General features: G+C 43.2%; 1 protein-coding gene across 2 annotated transcripts in view; it reads right to left on the bottom strand.

Moving 5' to 3' along the window:
* Positions 1-18,938, bottom strand: part of FHIT (fragile histidine triad diadenosine triphosphatase) — a 1,048,842-nt gene that overhangs the window by 974,405 nt on the left and 55,499 nt on the right. For both annotated transcript variants that reach the window (XM_083725434.1, XM_083725437.1), the window contains exon 2: positions 14,953-15,000. The gene's annotated coding sequence lies outside the window, so the exon portion shown is untranslated. The remainder of the gene's footprint in view (positions 1-14,952; positions 15,001-18,938) is intronic.

Raw genomic sequence — 18,938 nt, 5'->3', positions numbered from 1 at the left:
TTTTGACCGAGGCAGATTAAAGCAATCTGCATGCCCAACAATACACAAATACATACATTGCCTTGATGGTTGTGGTACAGTGGTACCTCAGGTTAAGTACTTAATTCGTTCCGGAGGTCCGTTCATAACCTGAAACTGTTCTTAACCTGAAGCACCACTTTAGCTAATGGGGCCTCCTGCTGCTGCTGCGCCACCGGAGCACGATTTCTGTTCTCATCCTGAAGCAAAGTTCTTAACCTGAGGTAATATTTCTGGGTTAGCAGAGTCTGTAACCTGAAGTGTGTGTAACCTGAAGCGTATGTAACCTGAGGTATCACTGTATATGTTTGCAAGAAGATCTGAGGCACAAATCTACTACGACTTACCTAAGGTAACAGTCCCAAATTAAAGCCACTGGGTGGTTGTGCAAGAGGCAAAATATGTGTTCCTGGGCGACGGTGCCCTGAAAAGAAAACCACCTGTGGAATACTCACCTAGTAGCTGCATCTTTCAGATATACGAATGCCCTGGCTTTGAGCACATTTCGTTGTATATATATTATGCTTTCACCAAGATCGCAAGGCCCTTAAGAGAATATAAAAAGCTTGTTATTTCTGGATATGACTGATATGTTTGTGCCCTTAACGAAAACATCCCAGGCCAAAAATTATTAGAAAAATATCAGCATCCCCAATGGGCTTTGGCGCAATCTAATTAGGCACCCCAACATTCAATTTTGTCAGAAAAGACTCTGACAACCTAATAACCAGATTGTCACTGCATGACATTGAAAAATGATATTGTGTTTTCTGGCGCTGTGTTTTCTAGCATTGTTCTCTGCCAGCCTCCCATAAATCCCATCAGTTTGCAGCAATATTTAAATCTCCTTTTTTCCCGGCTAACAAAGTTACCCTGGCACTATTCCTGCTTCATTTTCGTCAACATTCCAACTGAAACTTGGAAACACCATGCATCTAATTTCAAGCGTAAAATCCTGACATGGTGATGGACTTTAAAGGCAAAGTGTGAATTTTGCTTTTTAAAAAAGCAAAAAAGCTAACAAGCAACATCTCCAATGGAGATGAAAAGAATGGACATTCATTGTAGAACTTCGCTGGTTTACAGCCAGGTGATCCCTGTTAAATAGGTGATAATGAAAGCACTGCATGAATATGGTGTGATTATAGCAGTGCCAAAGTTCTGAAATAATAATGTGTTGATACCATAGGAATAAAAAAAAAGACACTGATAGATTAAGAATTGAAATATGTGCAGCACAAGCCTATGTATGTCTACTAAAAAGTAAACAACACTTATCCCAACATTTGATTTAAATCTTGATCATTTATAAGTGCACCGTTCACTCACTAGCTTAGAAGACACTTATTTCTGAGGCACTGGGAGATTGCTAGTGAGTCAAGGAAGTCCATGATAATTTTATTAGTTATTTTATACTACGTGGTTCATTAGAATAATTTTATATATTATATATTTGACACACCTTTGAGATTATCAATGTTCCAGTTGCCTCCTCCAACCTGCCAGTGAAAATGCGGTTGAAACTGGTCTTCTCACTGCCCACCTGCCATGAATGTATCACCAAGCTAAGGTGGGAGGATATATGAGCAGAGAAGGATGACCCAGATGATCAGGAGTCTTGAAACCAGGGAGTTGGGTATGTTTAGCCTGGAGAAGAAGAGACTGAGAGATTTGATTGTTGTTGTTTAGTCGTTTAGTCGTGTCCGACTCTTCGTGACCCCATGGACCAGAGCACGCCAGGCACTCCTTGCTGTCTTCCACTGCCTCCCGCAGTTTGGTCAAACTCTTGCTAGTAGCTTCGAGAACACTATCCAACCATCTTGTCCTCTGTCGTCCCCGTCTCCTTGTGCCCTCCATCTTTCCCAACGTCAGGGTCTTTTCCAGGGAGTCTTCTCTTCTCATGAGGTGGCCAAAGTATTGGAGTCTCAGCTTCAGGATCTGTCCTTCCAGTGAGCGCTCAGGGTTGATTTCCTTAAGAATGGATAGGTTTGATTTGATAGAGGTTTTCAAATGTCTTAAGGGCTGTCACACGGAAGATGGGCAAAGCTTGTTTTCTCCTGCTCCAAAGGCTTGGACAGAAACCAATGGGTTCAAGCAAGGAGATTCTGACTAAACATCAGCAAGAACTTTCTGAGAGTAAGAGGTGTTCGACAGCGGAACAGATTCCCTCGTAAGGTGATGGACTCTCCTTCATTGGAAGTTTTAAGAGAGGTTGGGTGGCCATCTGTCAAGGATACTTTAGTTGAGATTCCTGCATTGCAAGGGGTTGAGCTAGGTGACTCTCAGACTGCTTTCCAAGTCTAGAATTCTATGATTCTACGAGAGGGAACCCAGAGTAACTGCAGAGATAAGCCACACACCCTGCCCTGAACTTGGGAGGTGAGCAATAAAGCTGGGAATAAGCCCCTGGCTTTTCATGGAGATGCAATCTAAGTTAAGAGGAGGAGCAGGACCCTGGCAACCATAATTTTGACTTGGCTAGTTAACACCAGCCACAGTTTGCAGAATCCCAATCACTCTTACACGAGTTGTTATGGCTCCCTCCAAATAATCCTAGTATTTAGCAAAGTTTGGGTGCTGATAGTTCTCTGGTGGAGAACCCTAGGTATCCCTACCACACAGAGAACTACAATCCCATAGATTCCTTGTGGAATTTAACCAGTCTGTATTGTTGTTCTGCCCAAAATGTGAGCATGGTTTCCCCTTCTGATTTCCTCTTTCCCTCTTCCCTCCCCTTGCAATGCGTGTTTGGATCCCGTCAGGTCAAGTGCCAATCCTCATGCAATTTAAAAGATGAAAGTCTATGTGCCAGTTGTTGGTGCTGTCAAATCGATAAAACAATTCTTTGTTTTTTCACAAGTATTTCCTTGCCCAGGAGGCCTTACAGTAAACAAAGTGGACTTATTTGTACTCAGCTCTCGCTTCTTTCTGGAAATCTGCTTGAATTAAGGGCAACAAACAGAAGTACGAAGATTGACAGAAACACTATCTGTCTCTTTTTGAACTGAAGAAGCTTTGAGTATAGTGCTACCTCGGGTTACCGGTACATACGCTTCAGGTTACATACGCTTCAGGTTACAGACTCTGCTAACCCAGAAATATTACCTCAGGTTAAGAACTTTGCTTCAGGATGAGAACAGAAATCGTGCTCCGGTGGCGCAGCAGCAGCAGGAGGCCCCATTAGCTAAAGTGGTGCTTCAGGTTAAGAACAGTTTCAGGTTAAGAACGGACCTCCGGAACAAATTAAGTACTTAACCCGAGGTACCACTGTACTGTTTAAAATAACCTAAGGAGCCTTACTAGGGAATAGTTTGGGAACTCTGGTTTTAGGGCAATCGTCGTTTGGGAATCATTATTGCAGCTTTCAGGAATTAACAAACAATTTTCTTCCCTCATCTGCTATCTTGGTACAGTTCAAAAAGTAACGATAAGAAAAAGAGTGTACTAAGTGCCCTGCTATACTTTCTCTCCCATCCCCACACTATCACAAACTCTAAGACTAGCCTAATAGCTGCAGCCTTAAGACCTCCCTGCTAATGGGAGCTAGAAACCAATATGGCATACAGCTTGAAAATTGCAAACTTCGCTTTCAAGTAGTATAAAGCATTAATCCCTAACCTTACCAATATGAAACGGGCTCCTGAAATCATGTGATAATTACTTTCGATGAAGTGGTTACTCTAAAAACCAATACAGGCTTCTAATCATTGAAAGTGTAGCAGGGTCAAATGGGGGGGTGGGGTGGGGAGAAAGCCTGGTTTTCCTACCTGGTGGTGACAAATGTCCTGAATTTCACCTGGCCACATGCCCGCTGTTCTACAACGAGCAATGCCAATTGAGCAAAAAGGCTAGAACCCATTTGCTGCACCAGTGATTGCAATGCTTGCAGCTCGGCATATTCGGGTACAATTTACTTACGAGTAAACATATTTTACTCGTAAATAGGGATGCGGGTGGTGCTGTGGGTTAAATCACAGAGCCTAGAACTTGCCGAACAGAAGGCTGGTGGTTTGAATCCCCGTGATGGGGTGAGCTCCCGTTGCTTGGTCCCTGCTCCTGCCAACCTAGCAGTTTGAAAGCACGTCAAAGTGCAAGTAGATAAATAGGTACCGCTCCAACGGGAAGGTAAACGGTGTGCTGCTCTGGTTTGCCAGAAGCGGCTTAGTCATGCTGGCCACGTGACCCAGAAGCTGTACGCTGGCTCCCTCGGCCAGTAAAGCGAGATGAGCGCCGCAACCCCAGAGTTGGCCACGACTGGACCTAATGGTAAGGGTCCCTTTACCTTTACCTTTAAACATATTTAGGATTGCAGCCTTGGGCATCCTAACTGCCATTACAACGTTTAAATCGTCACCTACTAAGAATTTTAAGAATTCCAAGTACATGTAGGATATTGAACCACACGCCTCTTGCATATCCTGAAAAGGCTGGATATTACTGAGAACTGAGCAGCCCATGAACTGATGATTTAATGGAATTGAAAAGCCAACAGCAGCCCATATCAAAATACAAAATCCAAGCATAATTCTTGATGCAGAAGAATGCCCATGTTGCCCCATTATCAGCCTGTTTGCCAGAAAGCCTAAACCTGAGTTTCCCCCCAGACCTGGCCCTGTTTCACCTGTCCCCACCAATCTATCAGCACGTGCTGACAGCACCCACCTGTTGACGTACTAGAAGATTTAATGAGCCTGCACACTTCTCACAATGACTGTCATTCATAACCAGCGGCATAGCATGGGTTGCCAGTGCCCGGGACCGAGCAGAGAGAGGAAAACGGACAGAGTACACCTATGCATTCAACTTCCTAACAGTGTCCATGGCACCCAAGAGATTGCAGCTGCAGAGATAAGAAAAGAAGAGTCGTCCCATTGTCTGGAGAGGTCACTTCCTGGTTCACATAGAGAAGCTGTTTTCAATGGATCCCAGCAATGGAAGCACACAACTGTATTGAAGCAGCTTCGGGTGTTAAATTTTGCAACCCCTAACAATTTTGTGCCCGGAGCAACCAGCCTTGTAGCCCCCACAACACTACACCACTGTTCATAACCAACGCATGATAGTGCCTCCATGCTTCTTTACATCAACAGCAGCCATTTTGAAACCTACATACTTTGACTTAAAAATCGTAAGGTGTTTGTACACTGCCCCTCACTGACATTTATCCCATGGCAGCTTACAATACAACTTCAAAAACCATAAAATATTTTTAACCATAAAGCAATTAAGTAGCAAGGTGGGAACGCAACAATGGAAGGAGAAAACTACCACTGCAATAGATAGAAGGGGATGGTGGTGAAGAAAGCCAGCTAGCTGGCTCAGATCACAGACCAACAGCAGGGTACACAACCTTCCCCAACCTGGTGCTCTCTAGATGTTGTTGAACCACAACTCCCACCATCCCCAACTATAGGCCATATTAGCTGGAGGATGATGGGAAGTTGGGAGTACAAAATCATCTGGAGGGGTGTGGGAGGCTGATCTAAACAGACCCAAGAAACCAGGTACAAAACACCACCCATTTCGTCCATGTGCAATTGTGGTGAGCAGTGATGAAAGGAAATTGCATGCTTTTCTGAACTCCTAGAACATCTTGTTGGTACTCTAAGCACAGCAATGAATGTGAAATGGATGAAAATTGCTCTGTGCCCAAGTGAACCTGCCCACTTTAATCGCCGGCTACAAGCTATCCCAAACACAGAATATAAAAACAAGTTCCAGAAAATGTTGCCGGTGCTATTACTACATGTGCGGGCAACAAAATGTGGAAGCCAGGAACACGGGAGGTAGGGGAATATTTGCCTATTTATACTACTTAAAATGCACTACAGATGAAGTACAGGATGTCTTTTCCATCACATCAACAAACTGAATTTCAATGTGTTCCGTACTTCCTTCCATTTTTTAATCACAGGAAGGTGCTTCCTGGGTTGGAGCATCTGAAGAAAAAAAACCAAGTGGCTGTGGCTGGTTTTCTTAAGGTGATGTAATGGATATAAGCCATTGTATCAGGGAGTCTAGCTAAGCCAACCACTTCTAATATTGTTTAATTTTCTTTCTTCCCCCCAGTCCCCAATGTAATGAGGAAAAACCTCGGGGCTGGAAGGAAAAGCATGAAATATTGCTTTCAAGATTTCCGAAGGAACATTTATGGTGGTGAAAATGTGTTTTCCTCCAACTAATCTGATGTTTGAACTATTTCAGATTCCACATACACACAAGCACATAGGATTTCTGTCCAAGTAATTTAGACATATATATTGCCTTTGCTCTTAGACAGCAGACAAGGCATCATTGACAGCTATTGGTAACTATGTTGAACAATTGTTGCATATAACCCTTCAACAGCATTCTTCGCTACTTGTCAACACTGTCAATGGATCTCAAAGTTGTGGATTCAAGTCCCACATTGGGCAAAAAGATTCCAGCATTGCAGAGGGTTGGACTAGAGGATACTCATGGTCCCTTCGGCCCGGTATACCTGAAGGAGCATCTCCACCCCCATCGTTCAGCCTGGACACTGAGGTCCAGCTCCGAGGGCCTTCTGGCGGTTCCTTCACTGTGAGAAGTGAGGTTATTGGGTACCAGGCAGTGGGCCTTCTTGGTAGTGGCGCCCATCCTGTGGAACGCCCTCCCTTCAGATGTGAAGGAAATAAACAACTGACTTTAGAAGACACCTGAAGGCAGTCCTGTTTAGGGAAGTTTTTAATGTTTGATGTTTTATTGCTTTATTATTAATATTAATATTAATATTCTGTTGGGAGTCGCCAGCCAGATGGGCAGGGTATAAATACTAAATTAATTACTACTACTACTACTACTACTATACAGTTCTGTGATCTCTATGAATTTATCAATGCTCTCTCTCTCACACACAAACAAAGCACTCTACCTCACACATGTAAAGCCTGTTTTTTTAAAAAAATAAAACCTATGTGTCTGCAAATATAAACGGTCTATATTCTGTTCAATATGATTTTAAAATGCACCCTGAAAAAGTTAGATTCCCACATTCAAACCTGGCTTTACACCAGATAGCCAGCGTGCTGTTGGACCACATATTACTACATCATAGATCAAGGGGCAGGACAGAGAAAGGTGGGAAACTTACAAAAATGTGCACCAGGGAAAAAAGGAGGTCATTGGGTAAAAGGAGAGGTTATATAAGGGGCTTCCTTCTCCATCACAATTATTTACAGGGCATTCATGTGGCAGTAAATCTACCAGGGCAGCAAAAAGAAACATATAAAATATAAAAAAATGTTTAAAAGGAATTAAAAATGAGCACAAAAGAAAGACAAGCATAAAATTCAACTCTATTTCAAAATTAGACAATTCATTTTCAGGGTTAAAATGCCTAAACAAACATACATACATACACACATTAGCTTGTTCCCCCCCAAAAAACCCACAATGCCCTTGGCACTAGGTAACCCAGCCTCCCTGTTTAGCATGATCGTTATTAGGTACAGGCTATTCATTAGTCTGAATGGAAGAAATGGAAGCAGTGAGAAATTTTACTTTCTTGCGCTCCATGATCACTGCAGATGGTGACAGCAGCCACGAAATTAAAAGACGCCTGCTTCTTGGGACAAAAGCAATGACAAACCTAGACAGCATCTTAAAAAGCAGAGACAACACCTTGCCAACAAAGGTCCGTATAGTTAAAGCCATGGTTTTCCCAGTAGTGATGTATGGAAGTGAGAGCTGGACCATCAAGAAGGCTGATCGCCAAAGAATTGATGCTTTTGAATTATGGTGCTGGAGGAGACTCTTGAGAGTCCCATGGACTGCAAGAAGATCAAACCTATCCACTCTGAAGGAAATCAGCCCTGAGTGCTCACTGGAAGGACAGACCATGAAGCTGAGGCTCCAATACTTTGGCCACCTCATGAGAAGAGAAGACTCCCTGGAAAAGAAGGGGACGACAGAGGACAAGATGGCTGGATAGTATTCTGGAAGCTACCAGCATGAGTTTGACCAAACTGTGGGAGGCAGTGGAAGACATGAGTGCCTGGCGTGCTCTGGTCCATGGGGTCACAAAGAGTCGGACACGACTAAACGACTAAACAACAACAACAACATTCATTAGTCTTTCAAAAACACCTTTCTGTTCCCAGAAGAAGCTGTATAAAAAGAAGCCTACTGCACGCTACAGGGGGTTCAAACTGGGAATTCTGGTGTCCAGTCCTTTGGGACGACTGGACTTCTTTCTAGCACAGCTAAAACAGCAGGCTTTAGCTGGCAGGGGTGGATTAATATTTCCATTTTGGTTTCTCTAAGGTTCACATTTTTTCCCATTCTCAAGCTGAGTTTCCCACAATTCCTTATCAATTTGCAACGTTACAGAAAACTCACCAGCATTGTAACACAGAGAGGTGTTCTTGATGGGAGCCCTATTCAGAACAATTTCTCTTGCAAGGCTGAAGGATGTAAGCGAACCTTATTGCCTGCCCATCACCTACCATGTTTCACCTTCCCCAACCTGCCAGCACCTACCCAACGCCACCTGGCCTTCCAAGCCCCCAATTACAAAGAGTAAACAGGACGTACAAATCACTTTCCTAGATTTTTGTGGTTCGTACAGCTCCTCTTTGTGAATACAAGAGAGAGAGAGAGAGAGAGAACAAAATCCCTGAAAGTTTTTAATGCACTGCAGCAGTCTGGATGTTTAACCCTACAAGCATAGTATATTAGTAAGAAAGCAAGCTTTGTATAAACCAAAAGGATATGCTTGGAGCAGCATTCTTTTTTAAATAACTTTTTATTGGATTGTATAAACAAGGATCAAAGGAATAACATATGGTACAAAGATAGCGGTACCTCGGTTCTCGAACGCCTCTGTTGATGAAAGTTTCAGAACCCGAATGCCGAAAACCTGAAAGTAAATGGTTCCGTTTTCAAACGCGCCTCGGAAGTTGAATGGCTTCTGCTGCGTATTTTTCAATTTTCTCAACTGTGCCTCGGTTTTCGAACGTTTGGGAACTCAAATGGTCTTCCAGAATGGATTACGTTCGAGAACCAAGGTACCACTGCAAATAGACCAAGTCCTCTAATGTCATTCGTATACCACAAAAATAGCATAATAAATTTGCAGTAGTATCTACAACATATGGTTCATTATTAGTGGTGAATGTGTAAATTCTTTGTTCGTGAATTGGTTTCAACAAAAACAAAGGGGAAACAGGATAGAACAGAGTTAACAGATGACATTCAACAACAGGAGCCCTTGTAGTTGTGCTTAGATTAAGTATGAGCAATAGTCACCTTTCCTCTTACATTAACCAATGAAGCAATATAAAATGATGGACATGAAGATAACAATTTATGTTTAAATGTAAATTCAGATCAACCAGACTGAGTCAAATGCCGATAGGGGTGTGTGTGTTCATTTTCTGAAATACTGGTACATGTTGTGATAGTGCTTTTTTTCTTGAAAAATGTTTAGGGGTACTCTCATTTTTACTCAACAGGGACGCAGGTGGCGCTGTGGGTAAAACCTCAGCGCCTAGGACTTGCCAATCGCATGGTTGGCGGTTCGAATCCCCGCGGCGGGGTGCGCTCCCGTCGTTCGGTCCCAGCGCCTGCCAACCTAGCAGTTCGAAAGCACCCCCAGGTGCAAGTAGATAAATAGGGACCGCTTACCAGCGGGAAGGTAAACGGCGTTCCGTGTGCTGCGCTGGCTCGCCAGATGCAGCTTGTCACGCTGGCCACGTGACTCAGAAGTGTCTGTGGACAGCGCTGGCTCCCGGCCTATAGAGTGAGATGAGTGCACAACCCTAGAGTCTGTCAAGACTGGCCCGTATGGGCAGGGGTACCTTTACATTTTTACTCAAGAAAAACACCATTTTATACTGCAAATCGGGGGAAATAAATACAATAAATGGACAACAGTACAAAGATTCACAAAATGTTTAGGGGTATGCATACCCCCGTGTCTGTCCCCCCCCCCCCCAGAAAAAAGCACTGTGTTATGAAATTAAACCACACTGGTGCAAAGCCATCTTTCCTGATCTGACCACATGTCTTTGGAGCAGTATTCCGAATGGATTCAGTAGACACTTGTAATCAGCACACATACTGAGAAAATAAGTGCTGCTTCTTTAAATAGATGTTGGTGCATACATATTTTATTGCTCAAGTCTCTAAACATAGAAAACTGGTTGTTATATAGTTTGATTTCTGAATACAAATAAAAGATTAAGTATGGTTCCTCCGCCACCGCGTTCCCCCCCGCCCACATTTGTGTGTGTGTAGATGTGTACATAAGCTTGCCTTTTGTAGCATTTTAAAAGATTCTTATGGAGTGAGGGTTAAGCTGGGGCAAAGCAATTTGGCACGCTTGCCTTGGATTTTAACAGGGAAAGCAAAGCAGACCTGAGCTGACCTTAACAAAACTGAGGCGGAGATGCAACTTGTGGCTTGCTGAAAGCAAGCAAAAATTATTCAACAAACAGTTATCTTGTGTGAAATCATTAAGTCCTGTGATTACTGCATTTACAGGCTGCCAACCACATGCCTTTTATGAATACGGCGTGATCAAAAATCAAGCAAAAAACAGGATCCCTAGAGCTACGGACGCTGTACCAGCCCACTGGAATCCTGATTATTGCCTTTGCCTCCTTATAGCACCTGACCTCAATGTATTCTCATAAATTGCTTTTGCTCTCAGGTTTCCAAAGCAGTTTGCCATGCAGCATGGTTCTCTCAGCTCAAAAACGAAGCATAGATGAGGCATAAACTTTCTTCCCTAAACCTAATTGGGAGTGTACTCTTAATAGGGAACTTCCCTGTTTAGGGAAGTTTTTAATATTTAATGCTGTATCATTTTTAACACTTGATTGGGAGCTGCCCAGAGTAGCTGGGGAAACTCAACCAGATGGGCGGGGTATAAATAATAAATTATTATTATTATTATTATTATTATTATTATTATTATTATTACTACTACTACACTACATAGGGGTGTTCCTGGTAGGTGCCCTGCAACTATGAAATTTCCTTCTTCTGAAAGGATTGCCCAAGTCTGAATATTATCCAGAAGCAGCACAACATATGTATATTTTTGTTTCACAATTGGGGAACTAGCAGAAGGCTTGTTCTGAATGTCTTCACCAACCCGGTGTCCTCCAGAAGTTTGAATTGTAGTCCAAAACGCCAGGAGGGCCAAGCCTGGGTTTATTAATCAGGCTTAATCCAGAGAAAAAACTCTGCTACCACAATGGGGATCGCCTGTTTCTTCCCCACTGAGTCTCTTGTGTCCCCCATCACCACCCACCCAAGTTGACTCTCCCAAACAATGTTGGGAATATGGTGCAGGAGGCAGCAACAAGGGGGCACAAACAGATGTGCTACCCACATAAGGGACCCTCTGGATCGCAGCCTCTCTTTCTGCCGCAGTTCCAGATTTAGCAACTGCAATACCAATACAGTAGCAGTTGCTTTCTGGATATAAGGAGCAGAAAAGAGTAAGGGGAGGGGGGAAGGCACTCAGAAAATGGTTACAAGACAATCTAATTTGGAGATAATGAACCAAAGTGCATGTACTCACTCAGGCACAAGCCAGGAGATGCGAGTGACAAGCTATTATTTGTCTAAATGCAATTCCAATGCAAAAGATCATCAGTTTCTAAAGATTTCTCCCCACCCCCCTCTCTCTCTCTTAACTAATCAACACATAACTATATATTGGTGATAGATCACTATCAAAGGATTCTGGAAAAGCAACACATTACAACAACAACAACAACAACAAAAGTCGGGCGGGGGATGCTATGAATCAGTCAAAGAAAATGTACTCAGGATGAAGTACAACTTTAAGGAGAGATAGTTTTCCCAAGCAGTGGGCGGGGGACAACAACAGCAGCAACAACAGGAAACCAGATACAATATTTCTAATGCTCTATTTATATACAAGTTACAGGCTAAACAGGTATCACGGGGTTGCTAATTCAAGCCCACGTAGGATGTACCAGATTAAGGAAGCAGTCCCATGGCAAGATCTGCTGGGATGAACAGTTTAGGATGCCAGCGGGCCTCTGGTTCAGCCAGCTGGTTCCTGGCTCTGCTAAATCCTTGATCCCAGCTCAGTTGAAGAAATGCCAGAGTAACTTGCTCATCCCAGGGCTCCACCAGCTGAGCTGAAGCTGGTTGAAGCAAGTCCAGTGTAAATCCTCCCCAAAGGGTTATTTCAGCACCATGGAGAGTGCTGAATCTGAAGCCCATTCTGCTCAGTCATGTGACGTGGCCTCTTGTTTTCTTCCTGCCAGGTTTTGGCAAAGCAGCAGCAGCAGCCTCACCACTGAAAGAGGTTTGGGTCTGGTGTGACTTTACTCCCAATTAACTTACACCAACTTGCTTCATGCCAGCTTCTTGTGAAAAGGGTTGCTCCCTTACTGTGGTATATTTTTATATCTTTGGCTTTTTTGATCTGCTGCATACCACCTTAAGTGTCTCACATTGAGCCGGGAAGGAACATATAGAAATGTTTTAATAAAATAAACAGAAAGGAAGAAATTCAAAATCCAATTTCAAAGCTGACGAGTTCATGTGTTCTGACTACACTCCACAGACTCTGTCCAAATACCGTTTCACTTGCTCGCATATTTTGCCCCATCAATAAGTGCTCGAGGATGTGAGATTAACTCTGGTGCCCTTCATCTCTATTTGCAGCCTTGTTATTCGATCAATCAGTCTCACTTTGCTGCATTATTATTATTGTATTATTAAACATGTCTGGGAAATGTAATTGGCGATCAATTCATAGATTGGCAAGAGTTTTCCAGCCAAGTCAAGAGCACAATCATACATCTTTGGGCAGACGTGCTAAGATGACACTTCTTTAATTGCCACGTGTTGAGACACACAGGGAAGTTTAAGACATGTTGGCTGTTCAGAGCTAGTTGCACATCTCTAAGGATTGGGCCCAAGCACATAAGCAGCTGTTGCTGTACAGGTGTGCTTGTTTCTTCCTCCAAAGGTGTTCTTTCTAGAAACATTTCCAACATACTACAACCTGTTCTTTTTTTGCTTCCGCCCATAGAGCAGTCTGACTCTACATATAAACTGTTTTAAAAAAATCAATTTAGTGAACCATAAAATGCAAATATGCTTAGGGGGAAAAAATAAATACTGCTCACAGAACAAACCATAGCATGGATTTGCTTCCTGTCTATTACATAAATCTGTTGTTTAACCAATGTTTTCAGTCGTTGATCACACTAGTTTACAATTGATGGCATTCCAAGACTAATAACTCACATATCACTGCATAATGTAACAATCTTCAGTTTCTAAATCTGCAATTTATGTTTTAGGCTGCTTTAATTATCTCTGTTCCCAATTCCAACATTTACCTCTTTGGAGACCGAAAAGAAATAAGCTCACCACAGAAACAAAGAACTGTTGCTCAAGCTGAATATTTTAGACCGCTCTTAGGACCTTTGCCATGAAAAGGAGGTGTCTTGCACATTACATAACAGTTTTAAGGACTCTGATAGCTTTGCATTTCCCCAATTTCCCAAAAGATACAACTTAGTGCTGCATTTCTGACAGGGCCGGCCCTATTGTTAGACGAAGTGAGGGGGCTGTCTCAAGTAACTAATTTTTGACGCCATGGATGGGAAGCAAATGGTTAGTTGCTTTAAAATACTTGAATACATTCTATCAGAGAAGAGGAGAAGTCTATGTGGGGTGGTTGGAATATTTTTTCAGGTGGGGGGTTTGCCTCAGATGCCAAAGTTACTTGTCTAGCCTTTGGAACGACGCCCGTTGATTGGGAAGGGGCTGCCATTTGCTGCACTGCCTCGGGCAGGCAACAAAGTATCTTCAGCTGGCCCTGTTCTCCGGTATTTGTTTATTTGTCCTTTGGTGGCTTACTCCTTCCCATTTCAGAAAATACATCCAGCAATGTGTTCCCGAGCAGAGACGTATAGCAGCAGGACAGCCTACCCTTAGCTCACCTCCAACGAAAGTTACTCCTCATGCTTGTAATGAGTGGGCTGTTGCGCTATTGGTAACTCTAAGAATCTCCCCGATTCGGAGCGCACAGGTTAGCTTGAACGAGTGGTCCGGTTTATTCCGATGCAAAGATCATAAAATTGCAGTCAAAAAACTAAAATGCAAATGCTTGCTCCAGGCAACGTAACAGGCAGCTGCACAATCAGAAAGCCAAGACCAAGCCTTGGCTTTCAGATCGTGGATTGTCTAGGGTGAAACAAGCCAAGTATTATGGTTTGCTGCTCCCACTCACTGGTAGGGAGCCATGAAGTAGGTGAAATTGGCCCACTCCGATTAAGCCATTAACCATGGGTTACCATGGCGTGCGAACGAGGCCACGGGGTGTGGTATAAGATAAGGGGAAGGAGCTTCTACTCCAGCATCTATCCACAAATCAGTTTTATGTACTTAATGACCAGCTACAAAGCCAGGAGGACTTTGCAAGCAATAATCTCCCCCCCCCCCCTTCCTTTCTGCAGAGCTGTTCGCTATCCGATATTGCCTATCACAATAAATTAAACACAATCAGATTAAAACGCCACTCAGCAGCCCACTTTAAATGCATTATTTTGCCAGCTAGCTTTATTCCGCTATTGACCAAGAGCAATACCAGTTCATGCAGGCCCTTTTGTTCTCTATTCTGTAGCATTAATCTTAGCACGCGCACGGCTACACGGTAATATCTCAGCCACCGAGAACAAAGCGCATGTCAGCTAACAACCCGAAATTTGGCCATCCTCAGCACATCAGCGCGTTTTGTTACGCTTTTCCCTCTAACTGCGGCGTGGCATTTTGTGCAAAGAGGGGACAGCCGTGTGGGTAAAAGAAGTTGTCCTGTCTGCTCTGTCATTAATCCGAGTACTTAAATCCCCGAATAAAAGAAAAATCAATGCGGCACGGCAATGTTTGCTAATGCAATGTAATAAACACACTTACCTTAGAGAGTATTCTCAATGGATTTCGCTTCTTTGCTATGTTTCAAGGCTGCAAAAGGATAAGAGAGGAAAAGAGGAAGCATTGAGCTGCCTGCCAATTAAATGGGAACATTTGCTCTATAAATTAGTAGCCACGTTTTAACCTAAGTCCAAGCTGAAGGAGTTTTTGGGAAAACAGAGCTCAGTCTTTCTACTGGTGCTTTTTTGGGGGGCGGAATAAAACCCAAAGCCTGTAAGTTGTACGCTTATAGTGCTAAACAAGGGAACTTGAAACATTCACTGCCACTTTCCAACTCTTTCATCCCATCATCAGAGTGACAGACAATACTGAAGATGAGACATAGGCAGGTGGAAGTTTGGAGAAAAGGCCCATGCCTATGTAGATTTGTGCCAATATTCCACATACAGTGGTACCTCAGGTTAAGTACTTAATTCGTTCTGGAGGTCCGTTCTTAACCTGAAATTGTTCTTAATCTGAAGCACCACTTTAGCTAATGGGGCCTCCTGCTGCTGCCGCCACACGATTTCTGTTCTCATCCTGAAGCAAAGTTCTTAACCCGAGGTGCTATTTCTGGGTTAGTGGAGTCTGTAACCTGAAGCGTATGTAACCTGAAGCGTATGTAACCCGAGGTACCACTGTATGTATAAGACATGCGCAGCCGCTGCCCATGCAACACCTTCACTGCCAGATGTTAACCACAGTATGTGTCACCATGGCCAGATCCAACTTTTCAAGGAACAGCCAAAGCTGGAGTGTTACCCCTGCCTCTCCTTCTTCGTATCTCAAAGCAGAGACAGGTTTCTTTTTTGCTTAAGCTTCTCTATAAAGGACAGTGTATATTATAATAATGACTTTGGGGCCTCAAATCCTCTCTCACTCTTACCATTGCATCATAATCAGCCATTTAGCTTTGTTTGCAAAATGAAGCCACTGCTCTAAGGTAACAAAAGTGGTAGCTGTTTGGGTGATAGTACTCTGAGTAGACCCAATGAAATCAAAGGACTTAACTGATTTCACCGCTCCAAGTACGAAAGGCAGGCACAAGGGAGCAACATTCTTAGCAGTCTGTATAGTAGCCATGAATTACTTATGCATCTGAACATCTGAAGGCCAGAGGAGCAAGCGAACAATTACTTAATCGCATCTGCCATTATTCAGATGTTGGACTATAAAATGGTTTGCATGCCTGAACCTGCTAGCTTCACAAGCCATGGTTTGTTTTTGAGCGGTTGACAAACCTGGATTTGAAGCCGGTTTGGGCCAGCTGTGGTTTGCTGTTACGTCAGAAGCCACGGTTATTTATTTATTTATTCATTTTCATTTAATGCTTATATACCGCCTTTCTTTCAAAGTAGTAAAACCAAACTAGTTAGTAAAAGGTAAAGGTAAAGGATCCCTGACAGTTAAGTCCAGTCACGAACAACTCTGGGGTTGCAGACAGCACTGAAATGCCTAATGCCATAATAGCAGTCCAGTGGTCAACATTGGTTTCCCAAAGCCTGCCTGATGGCAAAGGTCTTAGCCAATCTAACCTCTCTTGGGAGGGAATTCTACAGTATGGAAGCAGACACAGAAAGGACCGTCTTTCGTGTCACTACCAATGATGCCTTTGATGTTTAGGGAACAGAAAGAAGGTGCTCGTCCTTCTTAGCGCGTGGGCAGGTTCATAAAGGGAGACAGGATCTTTCAGGTAACCCAAGTCTGCTTGGTCAGACAGCGACCTATCTACCAGTGGCAGATCTCAAATCTCAGAGGCACCCTGTGCAATGCTAAAATTTGTCGTCGTCCCCATCTCTCTCACTCTGTTCCCACAACACTGTTGTGGCAGTGCAGCAGCCAGTGAGGATGAACCGGTTGTGCTACCTTAAAACGCTCTTTGCTTCTATTCCAGCATCCTGCCAACCAGACAGCCCCATCGGAATCCCACAACCAGGACTTGAAGCTCAATGATGAACAGATAGAAAATAGAGACAACAAGCAACGAAGCATTGTTTGGTTGCTCTACATTTGAAAGCTCAAGTCGACAATGTGGGCCATGAGTAGGCAAACTAAGGCCCGGGGACCGGATGTGGCCCAATCGCCTTCTCAATCTGGCCTGCGGACGGTCCGGGAATCAGCGTGTTTTTACATGAGTAGAATGTGTGCTTTTAATTAAAATGCATCTCTGGGTTATTTGTGGGGCATAGGAATTTGTTCATCCCCCCCAAAAAAAACAAATATAGTCTGGCCCCCCACAAGGTCTGAGGGACAGTGGACTGGCCCCCTGCTGAAAAGGTTTGCTGACCCCTGGTGTGGGCCCTTAACTATGGTTTGGGCAAATCCTGGTTTGGTCTCCTATCTATACTGAGTCAGTGGAAGGAAGAAGGGAAGAACAAAAGGTGTGGAATAATATTTGTAGCATATTACATCTAGAGAAAAATGAGAGAGGTGACTTGGTGACTTTTTATGCCTGTTTCCAGTCAAAGATTTTCTCAGGTGGAAAGAGGTAGTATCACCGACATGTGAAGTAAGGGAAATAATGTAGAGTTCACCATTTTTTCTAAAGCCAAGAGATAGTACGAAGAACACTGAAAATCCTGAAGCACAGCCTTAGGCTCATGACCTGCAGGAGCCTAAAGCACTCAAAATATGACCCCTAAACTCTGTGCTAAACTCTGGATCTTCAATATACACGCAAAAGATTTAAACTCTGGAGTACTGTAGAGTTTGCACACCAGCAAATTCTCATAACAAATAACTCTGCTACAGCCGTATTTGCGGGCTCCAGAGCAATACGAAATTAATGTGTGTTTTGAAGACAGCTGGTGGCAGTGCTGTATACAAGTTTAGTAGGGGTGGCATATTCAATTTGAGCTGTGTCTCATCTGGTTCCCGTTAAGATAAAAAATTGAATGCCTTTCACTGGAGCATCCTCTGATGTGCTGGCCAAGTCTCAAATCAAAATATCTATGAGCATTTACCTGCATTCTGTAGCGTATTCACTCTCCTTCACACAGACTTATTGTTCTATTTGATTATGGAAGCATGCACAAAGCCCTTCAGATTCGAAGATGAATGCAGCTAGATAAAAACAGATTTACTCTGAATATTAAGCAGCCAGAGCATCTCAGCCAAGTCTGGGTTAAAGTAATTTAACTTCATTTTCTTCCCTTTTTTATAATATAATTTTTATTCAGAATAACGTGAAACAATGCAAACAACAAATAATGGGTTTTGGCCACCGGATACAGTCATGCAAAACACAGTCATGACATGTGTAAGGCAGAAAATAATAGAAGCATGTTAAGTTAAATAACTAAGCCAAAAAGACATATGAGTTACAGGGGGTCTAGGTTCCTCCAGGCGACAGTTTATAAAAGAAAAAGAATCATAGAATTGGAGAATTGGTAGGGTCCCTGAGGTGTCATCTAGTCTACTTCCCTGCGATGTGGGAATCTCAACTAAATCATCTGTGAGAGATGGCCACCCAACCTCATCCAAATAAACATAAACCAATCAGGATCTTCTTTTGTTTCTCCATGAATCCCTCTACACTACAGCATTGTGCAAGTTTGCCAGTCAAAGCCAAAGCACCAGACCCTTTCATACTCGTGAGAGCACTTGCAGTTGTCTGAAACCAGCTTGGTCTCAGTTCCTCTCACCGAGTATCAAGCTGTAACTTCATTTTCAAAGACAACAAGTTGTTTCTGTTTTAATTTAGGGTATAACAACATTCCACTGAAAACTAAGCATGGGGGCTGCATACAAACAATATGTTTAAAGCACACACAGAGAGACCAGAACCCTGGGCACTGTGGTTTGTTAAGGGTGCTGGGAATTGCAGCTCTGTTACGGGTAAAATAGTTTCCAGGATTCTTTCAGGGAGTGCCTAAAATGTATGGTGTGTATGCAGGCATTGTTGGTGCCGCAACCACAGCCCTATGTCGGATTTTTTTATTTCCACGTCATTCCATTTAGTGGCAGTTAAAGGGCTAGGCTTGGGCTAG

The sequence above is a fragment of the Podarcis gaigeae genome, assembly GCF_964106915.1.
Source record: "Podarcis gaigeae genome assembly, chromosome: 2".
Lineage (NCBI taxonomy): Eukaryota > Metazoa > Chordata > Lepidosauria > Squamata > Lacertidae > Podarcis > Podarcis gaigeae.
This window is presented reverse-complemented; position numbering and strand designations above follow the sequence as displayed.